General features: G+C 42.3%; 2 pseudogenes; both read left to right on the forward strand.

Moving 5' to 3' along the window:
- The first annotated feature begins 382 nt into the window (after positions 1–382).
- Positions 383–1,695, forward strand: LOC144252616 (four-jointed box protein 1-like; annotated as a pseudogene).
- An 8,722-nt stretch (positions 1,696–10,417) lies between these two features.
- On the forward strand, positions 10,418–11,683 carry LOC144252633 (nocturnin pseudogene; annotated as a pseudogene).
- The last annotated feature ends 11,998 nt before the right edge of the window (positions 11,684–23,681 follow it).

The raw sequence follows: 23,681 nt of genomic DNA on the forward strand, positions 1-23,681 counted from the left end.
GAAAGACAGGGGAAGGTTTACTGAAAAAAATTCTCCTTCTAAACAAAGATAGAAATTCTACAATTCTAAAATTATTCTAAAATTATTAGAAGCAAGCTACCTCAAAAACAAGTAGGTATAATCCTTTGCAAATGGCATCAAAGAGATCTGACAAGACAACACAGCGAAATACAAAAGCAACTGGGAAGCAGCGGCGAGGCGAGTTCCCAGCGCAGGGCAGAGCGCCGGACAGAGCCCCGCAGCGCCCTGCGGCCGCGATGGGGCTCAGGCGCCCAAAGCCCCGGAGCCAACAAGCTGCCGGGCCCGCCTCGCCGCCCTGACCCGGGCGCCCGGGCTCAGCTTGAAGCGGCGGCGGCGGCAGCACCTGCGCGGCCGCGGGAGCATGGGGAGAGGGATGCGGAGCGCCGCCGCCACTGCGGGGCTCTGGCTGCTGGCGCTGGGCTCGCTGCTGGCGCTGTGGGGCGGGATCCTGCAGCCGCGGACTGAGCTGCCAGACTCCCGGCCGCCCGAAGACCGACTCCCCCAGCGTCCGGCCCAGAGAGGAGGCCCCGCGCCCGTGCCTTGCTTCCCTCTGCCCCCGCCCCTGGCGTGGGACGCCCGCGGCGGCTCCCTGAAAACTTTCAGGGCGCTGCTCACCCTGGCGGCCGGCGCTGACAGCCCTCCCCGGCGGCACCCTGGCGAGCGCAGGCGGCAAGTGCCCGCTGGGCGGCCCGCGCTGGCGGAGCGCGCGGCTGTGCACGAGGGTGTCTTCTGGAGCCGTGGCCTGGATGAGCAGGTGCCCCGGGGCTTTTCCGAGGCCCAAGCGGCGGCGTGGCTGGAGGCTGCGCGCAGCGCCCGGGTGGTGGCCCTGGAGGGTGGGGGCTGCAGACACAGTTCGAACAGACTGGCCGGTTTTGCCTACGGCACCAGAGCCTGCGTGCGCTACAGCATAAACCCCGAGCAGATCCAGGGCGAGGCCCTGTCCTATTACCTGGCGCGCCTTCTGGGCCTCCAGAGCCACGTGCCACCGCTGGCACTAGCTCGGGTGGAGGCTGGGGCGCTCAGTGGGCGCAGGTGCGGGAGGAACTGCGCGCCACGCACTGGACGGAGGGCAGCGTGGTGAGCCTGACGCGCTGGCTGCCCAACCTCACAGACGTGGTGGTGCCAGCGCCCTGGCGCTCAGAGGACGTCCGTCTGCGGCCCCTGCGCGACGCGGGGGGCTAGCTGGCCAACCTCAGCCAAGCGGAGCTGGTGGACCTGGTGCAATGGACCGACCTGATCCTCTTCGACTACCTGACGGCCAACTTCGACCTACTTGTAAGCAACCTCTTCAGCCTGCAATGGGACCCACGCGTTATGCAGCGCGCCACGAGCAACCTGCACCGTGGTCCCTGAGGGGCGCTGGTCTTTCTGGACAATGAAGCGGGCTTAGTACATGGTTACCGGGTGGCAGGCATGTGGGACAAGTATAACGAACCGCTGTTGCAGTCGGTGTGTGTGTTCCCCCAGCGGACCGCGAGGTGCGTCCTGGAGCTGCACCGCGGTCAGGACTCGGCGGCCCGGCTACTGCGCCTCTACCGGCGCCACGAGCCTCGCTTCCCGGAGCTGGCCGCGCTTGCCGACCTCCACGCTCAGCTACTGCAGCGCCGCCTCGACTTCCTCGCCAAGCACATTTTGCATTGCAAGGCCAAGTACCGCCGCCGGCCGGGGACTTAGCGTCACCCTGAGGAAGAGAGGAAGAACCTGGACGGGGGTGTGGATGAATGGGGGAAGGGCTGTCGCCCCTGCCACCGGCTGGGACCAGCTGGACCAATGCCCAGCCAGTGACCTGAGCGCAAAGGTTTTTAAAAACTAATGCTTCACCCACCTGCCCTCTTTTTTTTTTTAATCCCTCGCTTTTTTCCTTTCAAAGTTCTAAGAAGGCGAACTCATCGAGGCGAGAAGTGTAACATTCCCTCCCCCCAGCTTTTAAACTATTCTTTCCTGTGCCAGAGCGGAGACTGGATCCGAAGAAACTGGCTGCTGGGGTTTGTTCCCCGGGTGACGGTCTCTGTGGGAGATGAACCCCATTCTTGGACATCCCCCCTCCCTTTCCAAAAAAGGAAAACTTCCGTTTGAGCGGTTGAGCTAATTCTGCAATTTCCTACCAAACGCTGTGCTGGTGGCCCCGGAGCAAGGCTGTGACATTGGCTGGTGGAGCCCCCTTCCTGTGTTCTGCCTTTGTTCCAGCGCAGCGATGATCACTGTTCAGAGAAGGGGGACAGCTCCCTCCCGATAGGACAAAGAGAGCAAGACCTCCACACCCTGGGGAGTCCTGGAGACCCTGACAATTTGTCTGACTCATTTCTGAACTCTGTTTTGGCCTGAAGGCTATGAATGCACTGAGTCAAATACGAATTGCTTCTTTCTGCCCCTCCCAACTGACCAAAATTTTGACAATGACGATGTTTACTAGAAGAAAAAACAGTTCCATGCACTTTACTTTGTTTAAATTTTTTATTAAGAAAAACTTTTTTATTTGATAGAATTTGCCTTCTATGTATATATGTGCATAAATTGTGGTGTAAATATATTAAACAAACTTATATTTCAATAAAAGGGAGTTTAAAATTTAAAAAAAAGAGAGATCTGACAAGAAAAAAAATTGTGCTTAAGAGATGCCATGTTTCCTTCTACTGACATCCAGCCGTCTTTGAAGTACACTACTGAGGAATCTAAGTGGGCTCAGGAACAAGGAAGAGACAAGTCTGGACCTTGGTTATGTGTAAACAAAAAAAAAATTGGTTTTGGCTCAGGGATTACAATGAAAGGCCGTAGAGGGAGTATATGATTCTTTCTATATGGAAAGAGATGCTCCAATGGGAATGGTCAGTTGGATGTTATGGACTTTGAAATACCAAATACCATCTGCCAGCTTAAACAAAGTTATTCTCTGTACAACTAAAATAACTCCATAAATTTGCTACCACCACCCCTTGTAGAACCAGGTCAACACCAGGAATCATATACAAAGGAAGACTGTCAACAAGATTTTACCCATATACCAATGTTCACAAGATACAAAATATTCCTAATCCTTATCGATATATTTACATGGTGGAGAGAAAAAGCATAGGAGGTAGCAAATATGTTCCTAAAGAAAAAGAAAATCATCCCCAGTTTGTTTTTTTTTTTTTTTTTTTTTTTTTTTTAGCAAGATCACTACAAAGTGACAATGGTCCAGCTTTTATGGCACAAGTTCCCCAGTAAATAGCAAAAGCACTGGGGATACAGTATTATCTACATTCTTCTTGGCACCTTCAAACTTTGAGCAAAATAAGGAAGGGCCAACTATTTCTTTATGAAGACTTGAGCTAAGATTTGCCTGCCAATGTCCAAAATCTGACCCAAGTTACTACCTGTTGCCCTTATCAGAGTTAGAAATACTATGAAAGCTTATCTGGACCCACATCCATATGAGATTTATGTAGCACACCATTTCTATCAGTAAATATGGTTCTAGACTAAGAAATTAGTCAACCTAATTCATATGGGATGAGTTCATACTACTCACCAAACATGCAGGAATGCCCATTGATCATGCCCAGTAAAATCCATTGAGCTCTACAAGAAAAGAAAGCCAGCAGACCAAGTTCTTAAGACCTGGAAGGAGGAAAAATCTATCAAAACACCTATAGCCTAGATGGAAAAAACTTAAACAGTCATTTTAACTACTTCCAAGGCCATAAAGGTACTGAGCATACCAAGATGGATCCATCTCTCTTGGGTTAAACACCTCCCTCTGAATCTTGAAATAATCCAGGCTTGCACATAGCTTCCAAGAATTCATCTTACACCTGTGAACCTATACAGGACCTCCAATTATCATTCTGACAAAATATATCCTCAAAACTGATAAGTAGTTTATAATTATAAAGTTAATTTTGCTTGTTCTCCTTGCTGCTTCACATTTGTTTATGACAACTTTTCCAAATATGAACAGTGACTGCAACCTTTAATCTCTCCTCCTGTTGGCTGTGTCCTTTTGAAACCTGACAGGTGTAGTTTTTACCACCTCTGTAGAAACCAATATGAAAACAAGCTCTTACACTTCCCCACCTTAAGTTAGCCAAGATTCCAAATGATTTTCTCTCAACATTCTCTATTCTCATGAAGCAATATCCATATCCCTTCACTCAATTTACCATACTACGACAGGTCTTTGTAATTTCTCAAAGAGAGATTCTTGGATCCTCTTGGTCTATAGATATATTTATAGGCCTTCCATTCTCCTTTGGGGAGCCTGCTACCTCTTTCTACAGCAGTATACTCTCACTTAAATAAATCATCTTGCTCTGTCTAGTAGGTTTATCCTTCTACTCTTTGTTATTGACAAGAACCTGGAAATAAAGAGAGTGCACCAACATCAACATCTATTATGACTAAAAGAAAAAAAAAGAACTGGAAATAGAAGGGAGAAATACAGCTGAATATATTGATGCATACCTGTAAACACAGCCTTTGAGCTGAGGCAGGAAAATTAGAAGTTCAAGGTCACCCTACATATCTTAACCATCTCTGCCTCAAAAAATTTTTTTAAAAGGCTAGGATTTAGTTTCATGATTGGTGGAGTGTATGCTTAGTACGTGTGAGGCCCTAAGTGCAATCCTTACTACTGAGATAAGAAAAAAAAAAAACAGAATAATACAACAACAAAATGAATAGCAACACACTGGAAAACCCAAAGCTACTAAATTAATTAATCAGAAAATAAAATACTTTCTCCAAAATGAGATTTTAAGAATGCATGATTTTCCTATTTCTTTCTAACATACCAGAAGTCCTTGCCAGATCTATTTGGCAAGAAATAGACACAAAGGGCATAGTTATTGGAAGGAAAAAGCATGACTATGTCTGTCCATAGAAGACATACTTTTATGTGTATATAATCTTAAAATTCCATGAAAATGAATAAATTAAGCATGAATATTCAGTAAAAATAAATTTATTCTGCATATTTGGTAAATAAATAAATAAATTCAGCATGAAAATCCAGAATGCATAAATTCAGCAAAGGTGCTAATATACAACCCACACACACAAAAATTAACAATAAAAATATGGCAAGAAAAGCAAAAAAAAAAATTTCATCTATCATCTCAAAGAGAATAAAAGCTAGTCATCAAAACTGTGTGAAAATGAAAGAGAGAAATATAGATTAATAAAATAGAATAGAAAATCCAGAAAAAAAGGAACACTTAGATGAGTTCTCAAATGACACCACTAAAACACTATAGGAAAGGACTTGAACAAATATTTTTACCCACAGAATCACACCAGGATTTTCATTATACTCAATGGTCAATTAAGGAGGATTTTTTTTTTCATTTTTCATTATTGTATTACAATTATAAATAACAGTGGGATTAACTTTAACATAACCTCACAAGCAGGGAAAGTAATTTGTTCCAATTCAGTCCTCAGTACTTGCCCTTCCTCTCCCCTCTTCCCTGGCCCTGTTCCATTTACTGTACCATTCTTAATACTTAATCAATGATATAAATGACTTGTAAACTGAAAGTTATAAAACTATGAAGGAAATTTACAAAGACACCAAAAAGTGAAAGATAGCAAATGACCATGGGCTTAAATTTCTTAACTTATCAATACTGCCCAAAGCAATCCACAGATTCAATGCAATCCCTAAGAAAAGACTAATTTGTCATTGCAAAAATTTAAAACATCATTGTAAAATTAATATGAAATTTTAAAGCTACCAACTACCAAAACAGTGCTGAAAAAGAACAAAGTTGGAAGTCTGACACACCTTGATTTCAAGATGTCCTACTAAAAAGCCAGTCATCAAAACAATGTGAAAATGAAAGAGAGAAATATAGATTAATAAAACAGAACAGAAAATCCAGAAAAAATAAACACTTACATATGTCCTCAAATGACATCTGACAACACCATTCAATGGGAAATGAATAAACATTTCAACAAATGCTGTTGAAAAACCTAGATAGCCAAAAAAAATGAATTTGGATACTTGTCTGACACCAGATGCAAAAATTAACATAGATGGATGACCAAATGTCAGACCTACAGCTATAAGGCTCTAAAAACACAAAGGAACAATTTCATGACTTTGGATTTTTAAGTTATTTCTTGGATAGGACACCAAAATCACAGATACCAAAAGAAAGAGAGAAACTAGACTACATACAGATTGAAAATTTTATGCATATAGGGACACAATCATTACAGTGAAAAGGCAACCCACTGAATGCAATAAAACATTTGAAAATCATGTATCTGATAAGGAGATAATATCCATGATGTAAAAAGTTCTTATATCTCAACAATATGACAACAACAACCAAATATTAAAATGGGCAAAGGATTTACATAGACATTTCTCCAGAAAAGAGACACAAATGTCTGAGAAGCACATGGGAAGATGGTCAACATTAATAATCTGTGGAGAAAGAAAAATAAGAGCCACAATAAGATATATCTTTAAACTCATGGTGATGGCTACTTTCAAAGAAACAGAAAACACCAGTACTGCTAAGAATGTGTAGAAACTGGAACCCTAGTGTACGGTGTGTTAGGATGCAAAGTGGTACAAACTTTATGGAAAAATGTATGGTGGTTCCTCAAATTATCAAATGAAATTCTGTCAACATTCTCTATTCTCATGAAGCAATATTCATATCCCCTCACTCAATTTACCACCCCAGGTGAGGTGGTAATTCAAATTCTCACCATACACCTCTATAAACATTACAGGAAAGGACTTGAACAGATATTTTTACCCACAAAATCACACCAGGATTATTCATTATACTCAAAGGTCAACTGAGAAGGGATTTTTTTTTCATTTTTCATTAGTGTACTACAATTATACATAACAGTGGGGTTCATTTTAACATAACCTTACAAGCAGGGAAAATAATTTGTTCCAATTCAGTCTTCAATACTTGCCCTTCCCCTTCCATCTTCCCTGGCCCTGTTTCCTTTACTGTACCATTCTTCCTTCTACATATTTATATCTTTCTAAAGTAGTGCTTAAAACACTTCTTTAGGAATAACTAAGGGTGAAATTCACTGTGTTCTATTCAAGTATGTACTATAATAGTTTGGTCAAATTCATTCCAATATCCCTGCTTTTACTTTCTCATGGAGAAATGTTGTAAATGTGGGATGCATATATAATAGGATATTATGTGTTCTGAATAAAGAAGGAAGTTCTGTCCAATACTAGAACATGAACAGACCTTTTGAACATTATTCTAAGTAAAAGAATACATTTTTATGACTACTTATATGAGGTACACAGAGTAGTCAAAATAATAGAAAAAATAGAATAGTGGTTTCCAAGCCCTTAGGAGGCAAGGAAATTGAGACTTAAAGAATAAGTCTCAAGAAATGAGCGAGTTTCTAATTTGCAAAATGAAAAAGTTCTGTGGCTGCATGTTGGTGTCAGAAGTATGGCAAAACAAATATACTGAAAACCACTGTCCTGCATTCCTAAATGGTTAAGATAGTAAAAGTTTGTTAAGATGGTAAAACTTTATTTGTATTTGATCACTTATATATAAGTTAATCACATTTTTCTTATTTCCAAATAAATAAAAACTGAAAAGAACTTCCTTCTTTATTCAGAACACTTAATATCCTATCATATGTGTATGCCACATTTAAAACATTTCCACTTGAGACAGGAAAAGCAGGATTAGTAGAATGAATTTGACCAAACCATCCTAGTACACATTTGAATTCTCCATTGGGAGATCATTTCAATAAGAAATGTTGAAGGACCATGTTGGCTGAAAGGAAGGATCACTAATTCCCATGCCAAAAAATAAATAACAATAATGAGCACAGCTCTCAGGAAAAAAATTAAAAGTCAATATCATTGGATTTTCAGCTTGTAATTCCTCTTATAATATGATTGAAGACACAATTATATGATAATTGTAGAGTCAGTAGTGTTTCCAGAGCATGCACACTGTGAGCTCAGGCATGTGAACCCATGGGACACTAACACAGCCAGGTTGGGAGGGTCCTGTGGGGAACACACTTAGAGTCTTGGACTTTGTCTTGGAAATGAAAAAAATCCAAGAGAGGAAGCAACAGTTGGACAAACATAAATATCTGTCTCAGGAATTGTTCCTGAATCTGTGAATCTTCCAGCAGTTTCCTTTCTGAGTCTCTATGAACCATTCAGGAGAAAAATGGCCATATTGGAGAAACTCTGCCCCCCTGAGGGGTCAACACTGATCTACTTACATCCACCAGCCCAGAATCCTACAGGCTAGCAACACTCAAGCTCAAGAGGCACAACCACCTACCAGTACAACTAATGTTCTCAGACCCACTGGATAAGAACCAGAAACTAGAATCTCACTTCTGCCACAGTCACCGGCCTCCACTGTGCACAGGCCGAGTGTGGGCAACACATCAGATCAACAGAAACAAGTGTATATGGGAAGGGCTTGCCATCACTAATGTGCTCCTGGGACCACATTCAACACCCAACACACACACACACACACACACACACACACACACACACCACCCAGCCACAAAGACATGTGCACATTTCCCTTACTCATGTATGTACACGCGTGACAATCCCTTCTGTTACAGATAGCATAAAAAATGCTCACATTTGAAAACAGATGTACAACCATCAGGTCACTGCCATCCACCAAACACACAGATGCACAAATTGACCCCATTCTTGCATTCCCTGAATACATACAAAACATCTTCCCATCAAAAAACACATATTCAACCCCTACTCCAAAATGCACATGCCAATACATGCATCTGTGAACTATACTTTACAAATTACATGCTTATACATTCATACATAAAATACACTCCCTGAAAGCAAGTGCACATTATACCACCAAAAATTGAAAATACACACACACACACACAAACATATATGCATACAACCCTACTTTTTTCCAGAACGCACACAAACAGAATCCTAAACTCCCTAGCAAATCACACAGATGTGATACTCTCAAAAGAAACACATACTTCATAAACATTAGAAATATTACTTCATCCTCAACATACAACAACTCTTAGAACTTCCTAAAGATTTAGCAACCAGATATACCATGGTTATAAAAATGTAACATGCATGACACTGAAGGATATGGGCACAACCCAAAACATACACACATAAACATGACTCTATTCTCAAAAATATTTGATGTGCAAACAACTCCTAAATACACATAAAGACTCCCAATCCCCTCCAAATGTACATAATAAGGATATCAACTACAATTCATTTGTCATCATTTTCCAGATACATAATCCACTCGTAGCTTCAGTACAAAATATACCTACCACTGCATTCTCTACCCTCATACTCTAAGCCCCAAAGTGTACATACACATTCTCAAAAACTCTCCCTTCAAGCACTGCTCTTAATAAATACCCATAAACCCCACCACACCATGAACAATGCATACACACTGTCACTAACCAAATACCTAACATGTATTCCCATATACATGTACCACTTGCATTCCCTAAGAAAGCACACACCACCGACTTACAGCTCGAAAATGAATATACAGTCAACGCATTACCTGAATACATTCAGAGCCCTAGAATACATGTGATTGACAACACAGGTGTCTGTCTGAATATACACATTCCATAGAACAGCCACAGACTGAGAAGCACATGCAGCCACTCTGTCATTATTAATAGATATATATAGGACTCCTCATACCTCCTGATGTACACAGTCACAAGCACACAACCCCATGAAACTCTGAAAATTCTCAATTATATAAACTTCCTATCTGTCAGATGCCTGGTCATACACCCAGAATTCCTCATAACCAAATATAAAACACATACACCACAAAAACCAATTAAGGGTACACAATCTGTACCCTATCATATAAAACCTCATAATTCTGGTTACCTTCAAAAAAACAGTTAAAATAGATACACATATCCCCATATCACAGAAAAATATTGACCAGCCAATATAATGCAAAATGCAATCACACAAATGTTCTATCAATAACTGAATATATTCAGAACATACTCAAATACTTCTTAACATATGACACTAATCTCCATTCCCAAATGTATCTTATATGACCACCTGTATGCCACAAACATGCACATACATTCAATGCCTCAGAATCTGAACGTAAGTACAGGAAAAACTCTCAGTCCTAAATTCTTACCTTGAAACCCTGTTTATACATATAAACTCTAAGATCTGGAAATACATAGATCCGAGCTCTCGCCAGCCTGCGGCAGACTGAGCCATCTTCCAGCGGCCCCAGCGAAGTGAGAAGCAGCTCATAGCATCTGCCCTAAGAGGCCCGGAGGTCTGATCAACTCGCCTGCCGTGGCCTCCTCCAGGCTCTGCTCTTCAGGTGCGCCATAAGCTGCCTTGGCGCTTGTGATGGCTGCGCCCCGCATGTATCAGAGCGCCCTGCTGCAGAAGGACTCCCCAACCTGCACCGCCTGCCGGTGCCCAGGATGCACCGCCACTCGCCCTCGCCCGCGATTGACCCGGCCTTCGTCCCCAGGCTCCTGGCGGCCGTCTCAGCGGATTCAGGCACCATGAGGTTGTGTTCCCCAACTGCGTGTTCCATGGGAAAGGTCACAAGAAGACTCTATAGTGCTCTCGCCAAAACTCTGAACAGCAGCGCTGCCTCTCAGCACCCAGAGTATTTGGTGTCACCTGACCCAGAACATCTGGAGCCCAGTGATCCTAAAGAGCTTCTGGAGGAGTGGAGGGCTGTCCTGCATACTCAACCTCCCAGGTTCCAGAGGGACTTTGTGGATCTGAGGACAGATTGCCCCCGTAGCCACCCACCCATTAGGGTCATGCAATGGAACACCCTTGCCCAAGCTCTTGGAGAGGGCAAGGACAACTTTGTACAATGCTCTGTTGAAGCTCTCAAGTGGGAAGAGAGGAAGTGTCTCATTCTGGAGGAAATCCTCGCCTACCAGCAGGGCATACTGTGCCTGTAAGAGGTGGACCACTATTTTGACACCTTCCATCCGCTCCTCAGTAGACTGGACTATCAAGGCACCTTCTTCCCAAAGCCCTGGTCACCTTGTCTAGATGTTGAACACAACAATGGACCAGATGGTTGTACCTTATTGTTTTCTCCAGAACCGATTCAAGCTGGTCAACAGTGCCAATATCAGGCTAATGGCCATAACGCTGAAAACCAACCAGGTGGCCATTGCTCAGACCCTGTTGTGCAAAGAATCAAGACTACAGTTCTGCATCATGGCCACCCACTTGAAAGCTCGCACTGGCTGGGAGCAGTTTCATTTGGCCCAGGGCTGTGACCTTCTCCAGAACCTGCAGAACATCACCCAAGAGGCCAAGATCCCCCTGATCATTTGCAGGGACTTCAATGCAGAGCCCACTGAAGAGGTCTACAAGCACTTCGCTTCCTCTGGCCTCAACCTGAATAGAGCCTACAAGCTGCTGAGCAACAACAGGCAGTTGGAGGTCTGGACCTGGGAGGGGGAGGGAGGGGACACACCCTGAATTACACCTGGTACTCCAGACAGGCCACTGAGCAGTGGCTTGGCGCTTGACCTGCTTACGCAGGAGCAGATGGAGCTTCCCTCCTTCAACTACCCCTCTGACCACCTCTCTCTAGTGTGTGACTTTAGCTTTAATGAGGAACCCAACAGACTTCTATAAAAGCTGATCTGGCCTTTTTAATCACAGGAAACTTAAACAGGGATATTCAGGAAACTGAAAAAAGATAGGAAATTGCCTGAGGAAGGTCCGCAGTTGCAGTTTCTGTATCCTTTCCTGCCTTTCCAGCATGCCCTTGGGAATGATCCTGTTAGTTCAGGAACCTTTTCAATGCAAATTGTAGCAAAAAAGCTGTTTGTTTGCACTCTAGTTTCCGGCTTTTTTTATTCTCCCTCCCTGAGGATTCCCTTTTGCTCTGTCATTTAAGGGCATTCAGCTGGGCTCCCTTTGAAGCTCTTTCAGTTTGTGGATGCTTTAAAAACTTGCTGGCTTGCTTGCCTATTCCATCGCTAACATTCAGTATGTAGGAAAATTTCACTAGACCGTATTTCAAGTTATTCATTTGTGAGTTTTTCAAATGTCAACAGGATATGCATGCAATATTTATTATTTTTATATCTTCATGTAAAACTAAATTATGACATCATGAACATTTTAGAACCGTGCAAGACTCAAGTTATAAAATCACTTAGAGTAATTTTCTTCAAGCTTTAAAATGTCTCCTTCTGGTGCCCTACAATGTGTACAGAGAAGCTTTTCAGCATGGGGGGGATATTATTTAAGTCTGAGTATAGGGACTGAAGCTCTCTTCATCAATACTGTTCTCTCTGCCTCCATGTTTCCCATTGTGTTTCTTGAAAAATTCCAGTTAGTTTTCCATCATTTAATCACTGCTATGCATTGTCCTTTTTCCATTGGGATAATAGTGGTATACATTTGAAAGTTAGTATCATCATCATTTATGTTGGAATGTGCTTTTCACCATGATTATTTGGGAATTATTATGTCACTGTGTCTAAGAAAGCCAAGGGGACTTTCTTTTCAGTGATTTGAAGGCTGTTTTGTTTTGTTTTGTATTTGTTTTTGTTCTTGTTGTTGTTGTTTGTTTGTTTGTTTGTTTTTGGTACTAGGGATTGAGTGCAAATGTACTTTACCACTGAGCTACATCCCCAAGCCTTTTTCTTTTTTGTTTTAAGACAGGGTCTTGCTGAGTTGCCCAGGCTGGCCTCAAAACTTGTGATCCTCTTGTCTCAGCTTCCTGAGCAACTGAGATTACAGGAATAACCTCCATCAGCCAGAGATGGGAAACTTTACAGAAAGCCTGTAATTGAGCTGTCAGAGAAGTTTCCTAGGAAAGCCAGATGACTGTCATTTAAAACATCTACAAAGAAGAATGTAAGAAGTTAAAAGATAACCCACAATTCTCAACCATCAGAAATAAAAGTGATACAGATAAGAGGTGATGCCTCTTCCAAACAACATAACCCATCAGGAGTAAACTAGTACATATTTTATTGTATGAGTTGTAAATATTTAAGATTAATAAATAACCTTTTAAAGCTTAAAAAAAGAAATACACAGATCCATAACAAAGATGACACACAGTCCTAGATCTTCCGAAAGGCATAGACACATGTTCACAACAATCCATAGTGCCAAAAATAAAAATCATGGAACCAGCACCAGTAGCTCAAACACATGCACTACTACAAAGGTACTCACACAACACAGGCCAAAGAAATCACTCAGACACAATCCTTGCATACATGACAATCAAACATGCACACAAAAGATGATTCATGTATTTTGGTTCATGTTCTTTTCCTGACTCTTCACATGAAACACAAAGGATCACCAAGTCCTGGTACTAAGGCACAAGATCACACAAGCAGTACACCACATACATAGTCTAATATTTGACACCTACAGTCAGCAATTTGTTTTAGTCTATTAGTTTTGTGGGTTCTGAAGATAGAAGTGGAAGGGTATAAATGCAGATTTCAGGCAAACACATTGATGTTGAAAATGTAATAAGAGAATATAAAAGTGAAAAGCAGAGGCTATACTCCCTCCTATAAAACTGAGAAGTACTTGCCAGTCACTCAATAAATATTTAATACAGAGAAAATGCTTCAAATAGAAAGAGACCTCTTTCAGATACCCCTTCTGGAGACACTGAGGTAATTCAAGGGGAGGATCACCCCAAATAAACCCATATGAGTATCCATCTCAGCCTATACAGATGTCTCCTAGCTTTGAAGACACATTGTTGTGCAATGTATGTTCCCATGCTGGGCCTGAGCTTGTCCACCTGGGCTCCCTGCAGTCACATCTGCCCCAATTTGTGAATGGTTTACAGTCCATGCATATTTGGTCCTCTTGCATTTGGACCTGTAGTAAGGCAGTATGTCTGGTGGAGGGTGGATAGAAGAGGAAAACTGTTCAATTTATGGTGGCTGGGAAGCAAAGAGAGAAGGAACATGTGTCTGAGTACCTGTTGAGGGGCACATCCCCAATGACCTCATTTCCACCAACTGGGTCCCACCTCCTAAAATGTGCCACTACCTCCCAGTGGGTTATCAGGTGGGAAAGAAATGTTTAATATATGAACGTATGGGAGACACTAAAGATCCCCATCAGGTTCTATCCCTTGTCCCAATAAACTCAATCCATCTCACGGCATTCATCTCTAAAAGTCCAAATGGTCTCAATAGTTCCTGTATTGCTCAAAAGTCCTTGTCCAAAGTCTCCTCTGAGACTCAAGGAAACTAAGTGAAGTGTTACTGTGAGGAAAAGATTTATACTCCACACATTTTCTTTTAATTAATGAGCATAATTTTATTTTCTTCCCATACCCTAATCCTTATTTTAATTACTAGTTTTTGAGTTAGTTAAAAGCACTGACCTTTGTACAGGGCAACAACCTAGGTTACAGGAAAAGTCCAAATTAAAAGGCATTAGCAAAGATATAGAGCATAGAGATTGACTGAGATGAAAACCAGAAGCCCATACCTTCAAAATGCAAGCTTCTAAACAATCATGTCTTTTTAGATTCACAGGTCCCAGATGACTCAGTGACCACTGGACCCAGATAAGACCGTCACAACCCACATTCCAGAAAAGGAAATTTATCCAGATTAGTGAACTACCCTGGTGCCCACCTGCCCACTATTGAGGAAAGAATCCCACACAACCTGCTATATGAACATTCACTTGGCAGCACTAAGCAAGATGAAACAAGGAGCTAGTCATTCATTTTCTTACCTGTGGGCATGTTGCAAAATAAAGTCTCTTCTTTTCCCAACACACTGATGCTTCAAGTCATTGGCTCTTTCAAATAAAAGAAAAGCAGCAGAATCAAAACTTTCATATTTACATTAGCTGTAATCCTCTGTAAAATGATAAAGAACTTAAAATAATTGAAAGATACAATGATGAAGGAGAAACACAACCATCCCAAAAAGGAAGAACAAAAACTTGCAAGTTGGAATCTGAACAAAGCTTATCAGGATAAACATTAAGTTTTGCATTCCATGTGTGGAACTGGGGCACATGATTGTGCAAAATATGTAACAGAGAACTTGGACATCCTCAGCCCTCCACTCTTTGTCTACTACAGGGCCACTCTATGGATCCAGGTGAACTCACTGCCTGTGACTTCCCATGGCAGATGTTTTATGTTGCTAACGTTGCTAACTACCTCGGGTTTCCAATAAAACACTGGCTTCACTCTCATAGTTTGACAAATCACCCTTTTGGGGCCTGCTGGATGGGACTCTGACTGTTTCACATACTTCACTACCACACCAAGCTTTCCTCTCAAATATCAGTAGAAGCCTTCATGACCCCATAACACTTGCATTCAGCATGCCTGATAACCAGAATCACATGGACAAAGCAATAGTTTGCTATCAATGGAATCAGTAGCCAGGACATTCTAGACCATGGACTCTTCATGCCTGAATGGTGTTAGTTAAACAGGAAATGGATCTTCCTAAGCTTCCCTGGGAAAGCAGGGTACCCTGACATTCTCCTCTCAAACAAGTCTTGTACCCAAGGTACATTTCTAGTGTATTAGTGCAATGTTGCCTCTCCATCACATAAATAAATCCCTATTTCCCAGTTGTATAAAAATAAGTTTCTACTCAATACACATATAGCCCCAGAAATTATGTCAAAACTGCCATATCCCTTAAATACACATATGCCTAATATTTTTCCTTTTCACAACTATTGCTAATTCATGCAACAAACACTGACACACACAAATGAGCACCTCTAGGGTGTGCTAGTTAATACAATCTGTATATATATGTACCTCTCTACAAGCATCACATGCTTACACAATTACCCAACACATACAAATATGGAAATATTCCCAAACACACATGATATCTAATGCTGCCATCATATACAAAATCAAAAACTGCTAATAAAAAGAAATAACTCCACATCTAAAATGCAGAGTCCTACTAACACCACACCACAATCTATCTATCTATCTATCTATCTATATATATATATATATATATATATATATATATATATATCTCCATCCTACTATTCCAAAAAGTATTCACAGACTGGCCGTTAGACACTCAAATACATAAACATAAATATGAATACCAAAATAAAAACAAATCCACATAACTAAATAGCATGTCCTGAATATAAAAATATTCCTATATTTCCATATTATGTCAATCACTTTGCAAACCCAGAGAAATACACCCAAATGCAATCCTTTACATTGCTCATATGCACAAACATATATTTATTTCCAAAATTACCACCGTGCATGCACTCATCCCAGTATTCATGGAAAAAAAAAACAAAGGTTAAATATTATGAAACTCAAATTATAAACACCTAACCTCAACTCCCTGAGTTTATGCCCATCACTTCTCACACCCTTTAAATTCACTCATTCCTACACAGTCTCCCAGAAACAGTCACAATGTTCCTTTCATCTCAAATTACACCAAGACACCACCACCCAGACTTCTGAATATGTAGCAGATTCTCATGAGTCAGTTGAAAACAAAACAACCCCAACACTCTGAATGCATATCAACACATTAGGGACACTACCACCCAATAAAAGGAAGAATGAAAAACACTCATGCTCTCTGAATTCCTACCATCCCTAAAATGACAAGATCAACATCTCATTTTCTCATATAAATTACCCCACATAATTTTCATGTCCCTAAAACCAAACGAAAATTACCTTGTGTCTACAAATACACACCCGGACTCCCAAGTAACCCATCAACACACACAAGAGAGCACAAAATCAATTTAACATGTACAATAGATGAACACCATAAAATTTAGTAATAAAATAGGAATCTGTTTACTGCAAAACGACTTGTGGTCAAATGTTTCTCCTGTAATCATGTTGCTGTGTCCAGACTCTTCCACCAACGTCAATCTATGAGGGCATGTCAATGGTGATGTGACCACATCAGCCTCAGCAAAAGTGACTCAGTATTCCGTTTTGCAAAGTCACTAACATCATGAAAACTGAGCGTCCTTCTGCCTAACAACCAGGATACTGGCTGACAGTTTCTCTAACATTCACAGCTTTCACCGGGGAACAAGAAAATAACAGTCACAACTTTGTCTCACACCGACAGGAGCACTGACCTGCTGACCGGTACCATGCTTCTCAAGCACTGCAGAGGTTCTCTGGAGCATGGGCGCCACTGAGGCTGCAAGGGACATGGACAAGGCCTCGACGTTGGTGCCGCCCTAGCCAACGTGCCCCTCACTTCCAGGCCAGGCGGGCCCTGGCACAGCTGGCCTAGTCGGGGCGCGGCCCATGTCTGAGGTGAGGAAAGGCCGGCACCCCGGGCTGCCTGGCGAGGTGCAGGGGCCTGTGCCGTGTAGCAGGCGCCTACTCACAAGCACACGGAGGCCGACGGCCGACAGATGGAAGACTGGACAGACTTCGAGGCCTATGGGACTGACTCTGGACGCCACCGTGAGAGCCACAGCCAGCCTGTTGTCAGTGCCCCTGCCTATGCTTTGCTACACTGAAGCTGCAAGGGACTCTTGAGCCAGCTGTAGGATGGCAGCCCAAGAGCGCCAGAGCGCCTCTTGCCAAGAACATGCGCATGCGTGAGGGGTGCCAGCGGGAAGCTCAGAGCGCTTGAGGGGGTCGGGATGTCTGTGAGGTGTCTGGCAAGGCGGCTTCTTGTCACAGAGCCTCTGGGCTGGCTCTTCTTTCAGAGAGTGCATCTGAATCACCATTAGTGATTTTCACTATTACTAACCGGCCATGCCTGTATTAGAGACCACTGGAGCAGCACTTGGAAGTGCTCTACTCTGAAGCATAGAGTCCTCATTTGGACCCAGTGTTTTTACCACTTTTACACTATGCACGTTTAATTCATGTTCACTAGTCCAAACATCAGTGTATGCTTTCTTCCTAGTCCATCTGTAGGTTCGATTAAAGAACAGGTCTGGCAAAGAATTATAGGTCTGGGTAACACTCTGAAACCCCCGTTCCTTTATTTTGTCTACTTCTACATTTACTGAACTCAGCATATTATAGCATACAGAGAGCTCTCCCAATATATATGGATGCTCAATTCTTTTCTTTGAATATTTTTCTTATATGCTTAATGAAGACTTGACAATGTTAACCAATTTCAGTAGACATAAATTTAATCCTCCACATCCTTTTAGCTTGAACTTTTTCACATTTTTACCACAGAGTCACTTGACCTTGTAAGACATTGAAAAATAATTCACTCCCTTGATGCTCTTTCTGGGAATTTGGGTAATTAATATCACTTCCCTCCAGAGGATAATGGGGAAGACATGTCAAATGTGGCACTGCCAAGGGTCTCCTGGTGCACAGACCTAAAATCTCTTCACAAGGCAGGCAGGGCCTTTGTCATACCTCCAAAGTTTCCTGATTAGGTGGACATCCATGTTCAGAATATTTTTTCCCTTCAGCAACAGATAGTTCAGGACTTTATGACAGCAATGGTCAGATGGTAGGACGGAAGAATATTTCACTGCTGCATTTCATGGCCACTCCATTCCTTGACTTTGTCCTACAGAATTTACTGTACTGAGCCATATTTTTAGATGTGGAGAGCTCTCCCAATATATGAGTGAAAGAACAGATGTTTTCTTTGAGTGTGTTTGTTATAACCTTAATCAAGGCTTGACATTGTCCATCAATTTCATCAGACAGAGCAATTTTACCTTCTCCCTGTTTGTAACATACAGCATACTTTCAGTTGGTACACTTTAAAAAATGTGTACCATGGATAAACTTAGCCTTGTAACATTGAGGAAAACAAAACCCACTCCCTTGATGCTCTTTCTGGAAATGCCAGTAATTGGTATCACTTCCCTCCAAAAAATAGTGTGGCAGAGAAGTTAGGTGTGACACTGCCAAGGGCCACCCTGGTGGAAGACAGAAAAGTTCTAAAGAAAGCAGACTATCTTGACATTACTCCAAAGTTTCCTGATTAGGTGTAAAAGCTTCTGTTTTCTGTAGCTCATCAGACATATTCAGACATTTTTTTTGTGTTTTCTTTGCTCAGCAATCATTGTTAGCCTGGGGATTTACAATAATAATGTCAGATGATAGGGCAGAAGGACATTTGACTGCTCCTTTCCATGCCAGTCTCCATAGATTGAATTTGAGCTACTTGGATTATATGTGCATCTAGAGTCTAGCATTTTGAAGCAGTGGAAAACAGATTACATAGGGTTAGAGCTGAAGTTCAGTGGAAAAGTACTGCCAAAGAGTATACAAGGGCCCTGAATTCATTTTGATCTAGCAAATAAAACTTGCTTTGAAAATTTGATATCCATCATTCATTATAGTAAACCATTATGTTTTTTTAAAATTTAGAATTAAGGGGAAAAGACAGTTTTACCACACTGTCCTTTATATCAGTAGTTCAAAAAAAAAAAAAAACAGAAGAAAGAAACAAACTAGATCTAATGTCAGTGACATGCTTGAAAACTATGGAAAATAATGAGCATATTTTATATTTTACAAGTAAAAGATGAGCCAAAGAAGCCTGTTTTCAGTGTCTGGCTATTCTGTTTTGTCCCATTCTTTTAAAAAGGCTGATGTTGAATATCTTATAAACACCGAAGTGTGTGTTTTGCAGATTTGAATGGATGAAAGAAACACTATATCCATAAAATAAAAGCCACACTGTATAATTTATTAGCTGCTTATACCATGATTGTGTGTCTGATGAGATCCATGGATAAATGATCATGACCAGGAGGGGAAGCAAACAAAGATAATTATGAGGTGTTGGAATACCATTGCATCTGTCAAACCACTGTCCTGTGAATCTGAGAAACTATTTCAAAATGGCCCAGAGGCACACACCACTTGTGACTCCACTCTATTCCGTGAAGGGAACTTGAAGTTCTCCCACAACTGCCAGAGCTCTTCATGGAATGTCTTTCCAGCCCCACTCAGGCCTGCTGCACTTGTCCTCACCCCCCACAGAATGTTTTGATCCCTCATTTAACTGGTGTTTACATTCAAACTTTGAACAACTGTAGTAGGACCTGAAGGAACTGCTACAGCCAGTTCATGTTCTGGGTCCTCTATTGATGTTTTCCACTCTGAAAACTGCAAGACTCTTTGTCTAGCATCCTGGTATTTAGAATGAGGTGAGTCTAGAGGGTCAGGAGCTTGTTATCATACTGCCAGTTGCCCTGTAAATCCAGGGGAATTTAAATGGAATACTTCCCCTGTGATCAACTTAGCAGAAGTAGAGGAAGGAAAGAGCCTTATACAAGGCACTCGACATGGGTCAGGAAGCCCAGGGAAAAGTAAAACTGCTAATGAAGAAGAGGGCTCCTAAGACACAGGTCTAGAAATCTCAGGAAAATTACACTGGGTCAGCAGAAAGGAGAGAGGCCAAAGGTTTGATTGCTTATAGAATGAAAACAGGGTTTTTGGGCAGTGGGAGAAGGTACCATAGTGTGGGGAGGGATTGATTGTTGGAGAGGAGAGCCTGAAATCTGGTTCCATTCTTCAGACATCTAGAAGTTGCCTGTGATATCATACTGAGGGTATTGACAGGAGGGTATTGTATCATAAGTGGGCAGTGGAGAAAAAAATTTTTAGTTAGAAAACTGCCCTGGTGGGTTTCTCACTAACCACATCTGCAGTGCACTATCCTGTCTGTGACGAAAGCTGCAGGTACTCTAACTACCACAGTCCAGAGCTCCTCACTGCCCCCTGCCCTGGAAAACTTTTTCTTCATTCCAGGCAGGAGGTATTCTCAGTTCCTGAATGGCAAGGAACTTAGGAAACCTCAACCAACATAGATTTGAGTCTCTGTGAGGTCTTCTGAATGATTTGTGCTTTCATGGAAAAAATCTTTCAGACATTTTTGGTGTTGACCACTTTTTGTGGTGTAGCCATGCCCCTTCATTTTATGTTGGCAGGGAGATTTTGCTCAAATTCCTTCCTTGGTATTCCATTGTAACTGCATACATGGGGTGCGGGGATATACTCTGTTTTCCAGGATCAGGTTTAAAGAAAATTTGGTTCTTTTTGAGAGGAAGGAGAATAGCCCACAGCTATGAAGGGGCCCTACTCATATTGTCACTTGAAGTTAGGCAGGGGTCATAATTAATATGTGAAAGTGTTGAAGGTGGTGGACCTTGCATTCCTTGACTACATTCTGTGTGATGTCATGGTGAACAGGGATGTGCTCTAGACAACCTTGCTATATTTGGCATCTGGCATAGGCCTGGTTCTCTATGACACTTTCCTTCTCATTATTGAAAGCTCAATGGAAAAGAACCTCAGAATGGCTCAATTCCCAGGCTCAAGAGCATAACCAATGGCTGTTAAAATGTTCGGAAAGCTCCACTAATCATCCCATCACCTTTCATATACCTTAGTGGCTTTTGTTGTTCATGCAAGGAGAAGATCTCAGGGAACTGAAATCTATGACACAGACCTCCTCCCTGGGAACAGAGCTTGCTGTGTCAAGTAGGGACCACTGAACACTGGGGATAGGGCTGGCCCGAATCAGTGCCCCCACTGTTTTTTTGTGGTCAGAAATGCTGTGAGAAGTACCCACATGCTAGGCAGGATGTGTTCCTGATTGACTTTCAGGGTTTCTCTGGCTCCAGCTAGGGAGAGATTTCATTCAAGATTAGTTGTGCAAGCCTAGGAAAGAAACAGAAAGATTTATAAGAAACATCAGCAAAAGGAAACTGAGGAGGTGATGGGGCAATATTCTTTGGGAACTGTCACCTTTACAAAAGATCTTGAAGTATGTGGAAGTGCTCTGGAGAATCTTCCTTTCCCATTGTTAAACCTGAGGAGAGGGATGGTGCTACTAAGCAGAGTCAAATTGATCCATTTCTAGAGAGTCACCTAGGAGGACAATAAATTTTCTAAAAAGAATGCATAAGGGGTCTCTCAGAGACAGGTAAAGCTGAGGTGTCACAGTCAATAGATAGTGTTCAGGGCATTTTTTATACTAGGAATGACTCTTCTCTGTGTATAACTTTTGTCTAGAGGAGCATACCATGAAGTTGACTCAGGGATATTTGCAAACTGTACAATTTTCCTACCTACAGGCCCCTGATCTATTGTTCCCCATCAGATTTCCCGTGACCAAGGAACTGGGGAGCCTCTTTCTTGCTGCCATTTTCCCTCTTCTGCATTCTCCCATTTGCTTTGCCTTCACAACGTTGACATTAAAGAGACCAGGCAAGAATTTCAATCCTGGTGCCCCTATGTCTCCCTTCAAAGGTGTGCCCTTTCTTTATTTACCCCTTTGCAAACAACCGGCTGTTCTGGGAGCTGTTCCTGGTGCAAGTGTGACTGCACCCATCTCCCAGGATAACCCTCTGGTGCTGTCTGCTTACTCTGGATAACTATTTGTGCCTAAGCTGTTCACCTTCATACAACGAGAGGAACAACAGAGACCAACAGAGTCTTCTCATATTCAAAACATTGCCCACACTCAGATATCTCAGATATCCCTCAATTAGAGGGCTCCAGGGGCCTTATATGAGAGTGTGGAGCATCCTGCTTTATTTCTCATGGCACTTTCTGGCCTAAGGTGCACTGTGCCTACCTTAACCATTGATGGGGCCCAGTACCATGGGAGCTGATGGGCCCTGGGTCTTCACCCTCCAGCACAACCACAACTGGCCCAAATAGCCTCCATCATCTTTCCAATGAATGACCACCAGTGGCTACATGGAGTGTCTAGGGAGTGTGGACTACCCACCTTTCAGAATTCATAGCTATCAGATATTTTCAGCAGACCTCAGAGTATTTGTGAGAACTTCCAGAACTAGCAGCATTTCAAATTCCTAGTTTGCAGGCACCTTTCTGAGACTGGATGTGTGAGCACATTCCTGCATCCTTGTGGGAGTATTCAACACAAAGACCTAGAACTCTTCTTGGAGCTCTGATAGGAGGAAAACTGTGCAATGAAAAAGGAGGCTAGAATGTAGGGAAACTTAGAAAGTTTCTGAGGGAAGGGGACAAGCTGAGAGAGTTACATTCACTGCCGTATTCATCTCAAACTTGTGCATAAAATGTGCCTCATTACAGTTGCCATCACTGCCTTCTAAGAGCAGCAATCTTTATTTTTAATGTTCATTACCATTACACAGAAGACTCAAGGTCAGAGCAGGTTCATGGGTTAATGTGGGCCAGGATTTGAAGTTGGCTGTCTTGCTCCATATATCGGTTCCTACTCTAGACATTTCATCTTAAATCATAGGTCTGATTTTTCATGGCACAGCGGATAACTGGAGCCCACTACAACCATGGAGGAGGCCCTATGGAAGTGTTTTTAGGAACGACAGCACACAAGCAACTTTGACCAGATGATCTTCTACAAGACTGCAGAAGTGGGTCAGGTTTCAAGGCCCAGAACCAAGTGTTGGAGAATCATGGTTTGCAAAGCAGGGTTTGGTACAGTCTATCACACACCTATGTGTTGGCTTCGGGGCATCTAGCTCTCTAAATAGAAGCTCCCTCTAGCTGGTTGACAGGGCATTCTCTCTGCAGCAATCCCAGCAATTACAGCCTTCATACTCCTGATTTCAACTCTGCCTTGATGTTCAGGGTCAGGATAAAGAGGAGTAACCAGCCCAGTCACAGGGTCTCCCTCTGCTTTCTTGG

The sequence above is a fragment of the Urocitellus parryii genome, unplaced genomic scaffold (assembly GCF_045843805.1).
Source record: "Urocitellus parryii isolate mUroPar1 unplaced genomic scaffold, mUroPar1.hap1 Scaffold_49, whole genome shotgun sequence".
Classification (NCBI taxonomy): Eukaryota; Metazoa; Chordata; class Mammalia; order Rodentia; family Sciuridae; genus Urocitellus; species Urocitellus parryii.